This window comes from Pollicipes pollicipes, unplaced genomic scaffold, assembly GCF_011947565.3.
Source record: "Pollicipes pollicipes isolate AB1234 unplaced genomic scaffold, Ppol_2.1 Scaffold_6686;HRSCAF=7923_pilon_pilon_pilon, whole genome shotgun sequence".
NCBI lineage: Eukaryota > Metazoa > Arthropoda > Thecostraca > Pollicipedomorpha > Pollicipedidae > Pollicipes > Pollicipes pollicipes.
Genome location: NW_023596921.1, coordinates 8,791,722 through 8,795,224, shown reverse-complemented (window position 1 = coordinate 8,795,224; position 3,503 = coordinate 8,791,722).

Below are 3,503 nucleotides of genomic sequence, written 5' to 3'. Positions count from 1 at the left end.
CACATTGTCGGGATTCGGAGGGCCCAAGCAGTGCTGGTGTGTGGGTGCCAGGACATGAGAACCCACATTGTCGGGATCTTCGGAGGGCCCAAGCAGTGCTGTGTGTTGGGTGCCAGGACATGAGAACCCGCATTGTCGGGATCTTCGGAGGGCCCAAGCAGTGCTGTGTGTTGGGTGCCAGGACATGAGAACCCACATTGTCGGGATCTTCGGAGGGCCCAAGCAGTGCTGTGGTGGGGTGCCAGGACATGAGAACCCACATTGTCGGGATCTTCGGAGGGCCTGTTGGGTGCCAGGACATGAGAACCCACATTGTCGGGATCTTCGGAGGGCCCAAGCAGTGCTGTGTATTGGGTGCCAGGACATGAGAACCCGCATTGTCGGGATCTTCGGAGGGCCCAAGCAGTGCTGTGTATTGGGTGCCAGGACATGAGAACCCGCATTGTCGGGATCTTCGCAGGGCCCAAGCAGTGTTCGTGGCGCCTGATGCTCGTGGTGGTTTCTTAATCTAATACTTGGCATGGGGTCAGCATGACTTTCTGGTTTAGCCACCTGTGTTTTGTGCAGCCCTCGGCGTTGAACCGTGTGTCAGGTCTTAGGGTGCGGTAGCTTAGATTGCTGATTGCTTTTGATATCGTTCTGTGCCAGTGTTTACACAGATTCCGAAGCATTTCCGGATTCACGTTTCTTGACCTTTGTGTGTCTTTTTGCTTGACATTGCTTAACCTTTTTTAAACCTTTTTTAATCGTGATCGTACTCACGGCCCAAAGCGTCGAGTGCTGTCAATATTCATAATTATTTTTCTCAGAATAGTCGGAAGTCTTTACTGGAGCGTGTCCAACGATTACATACAAGTACTGGCAGCAGAAAGAACTACCAGCAAAAGTCGCTGGTGAAATGACAAATCAAATAAGCATTCGTGTGCACTACGCTATCAAGCAAGCATCGGCACTCCAACCACGTGCAACGTCTTTGGCACTCGTCCATGTGCAGCGCCGAGCTTTCTTGCAATATAACACTGAATGCTTGAAAAGATCATTTAGTCTGTTCTTCATGGAAGTCTTGGGCCGCATTCCCCATCACCATTACCATTCCCCGATTACAACTGTCCACAAGTTGCAACCTATGACGTCGGTGTAAGTGCATCACAACAGCTCCTGCGGCTTGGAGGTTAGTCGCTTATGTATGACGTAGGTACTTGTGACGTCATTGGTAGCAACCCAGGATGGTACTTTGCCAATGGGGAACGCGGCCCTGGTGATACCCCTCAAACGCATGACGTCGCTGACCGGTCAACTGGGCCGCGTTCCCCATCACCAAACGCCGTCCACAAGCTGCGACCTAAAGTCCGAGGCAAGTGCGTCACAACAGTTCCTACGGCTTGTAGGATAGGTGCTTGTGTATGACGTAAGCAATTGTGACGTCATATATAGCAACTCGGGTAGATATTTTGTCGGTGGGGAACGCGGCCCTGGTCAAGCAGCTATTCACTAAGACACAGTGGGCTGTACGTGCCCAAGACTCTTAGCGGACAACCTGAACATGACGTGTAACTTCTGCACCTTGCATGTTTTAATTCTGTTCTTGGTTGCTTTTAAGTTGAACGTCTGGTAGCGTATCTTTTAGAGATTGCATTGAATGCCTTGCTCTCTCAAATGTTTTGCGCTGAAACAAGCCGGCAATTCCATTCGAGCATGTCCAGCAGCTAAGTACCAGTACATTCAAATATCTTCCAGCCATGTGAGATCAATTTGCGATCATTAAACCAAACATTTGCTTTGCATTACATCCTACTTTATATATCAGGCTTCGCCGGATATCCCAGCGAGGATACTCGTGTATACAAAGATGGCGCCGTTTTCCCCTGAACGGCCAGGACCTTGCCAACGGCCGGGTGACCTTGCACGCCAGTCACGGGTCTTATCTTCTCTGGGTTCAGCAAACTCACGTGTGACCGCTCTGAGACGAATGCGCATGCATTAGGGAATGCCCTTCAATGCAATGTATGCAGTCAAATCCCTCTCTCTCTCTCTCCCTCTCCCACTCCCCCTCCCTCCCCCCCCCCCCCCTCTCTCTCTCCCTCTCTCTCTCTTTCTCTTCTCTCTCTCTCTCTTCAGTTTGCTACACTCTGTTTAATCAAGAGGCATTACTAACTTTCGTAGTATGTATTACATCAACGAAGGCCAGTTACACTCAGCGTCAAATGGATAGTGACCCACTCAGGGTCAGGGCTGTTCATGGCTACCGTTCTACTGTTGGCTATCGCCCAGCGCGCAGGTGATGACAGCCTACATGAAGTGGGGTAGGCATGTTTACAGCTTCGAACTGTGATTATACCAACATCTAATGCCTACAATGGGTGACATAACTGGTGTTCATGTGTCATCTTCAAAGGCAACTAATTTCGCGTTATTCGCTGCATTCATTCATCCATCTATAGTTCGCGTATTTAGGTACTGCATTCATTCCTTCTTTCACAATTCACGTTATTACATGCTGTATTCATTAATTCATTCATCCATCATTCACGTGTTTATTTACTGCATCCACTCAATCATTCATTCAACTTTTACGCATTCATTCATTGCCTAGCTTTTTTGTAATACAACCTCCAAGGAAGGAAACCCTTCCTTGAGGAATGCCCAGGTACTTACGAGCGAAAATCCGAGTGGCGACAATCGTGCCGCCCCGATCTGTGCTGAGCTCTGAACACAGTCCTGTTCCGGCCGGCACTGCAGCGCGGCCGACAGACGACACCTGTCGCCTCCCACCTCTGATACGCGCCGGGCGCCGCCGCTAAATCACGCGGCGAGGCCTGGCGGCAGCTCGTCAGCGAGCCTTGGGTCTCACGCACGGCCGGCCTGCCCTGCGCCGTTTGACGCAGGCGGAGCTGTCAGTGCCAGCCGACGGCGGCAATGTCGCAATCGCCAACCCGCACGCGCCCCGTCCCCGGCAGAATAGGACCGCAGCTGTTTCGCCTCTCTCGGTGACCGGCCGGAACTTTGCCCCGAGGGCCGGCTCCGATCGGTTGCTCATGGCGCCCTCTACGCCCTCCCCCTGCCACGCGGGAAGTCGCCGATGTTCAGGTGCGCTGTAGCCGTGGTTCAGAACACTTGCGATAGTGATAGCGGGTGGTACATAATTATGTTTATGTTCGGGGGCGTGGATAATGGCCTAATAGCTTAATAGGGTGTTGAGTCAACAACGCCGTGACTGGAACTGAGGAATTTAGAGGCGTCGAGCTGTTCGCAGGCTGTTTGATCTCGCTTGACTCACACCCTAGTGATGTGAGCAAAATAAGCCCTTTCCTTTTAGCGAACACAGTCCAGCAAGCATTTTTCATCGCGAAAATGAAACTGGAAAACACGAGTCACCACAGGACCCTGAACACGACCACTCAGCACCACAGCGATGTAACAAGAACAACTTTGGGAATAGCCTGGCAGGAGTTTGAAATCAGCAGCGTGTCGCCTACAACTTACCAAGCGGTCTCGGTGGTGCC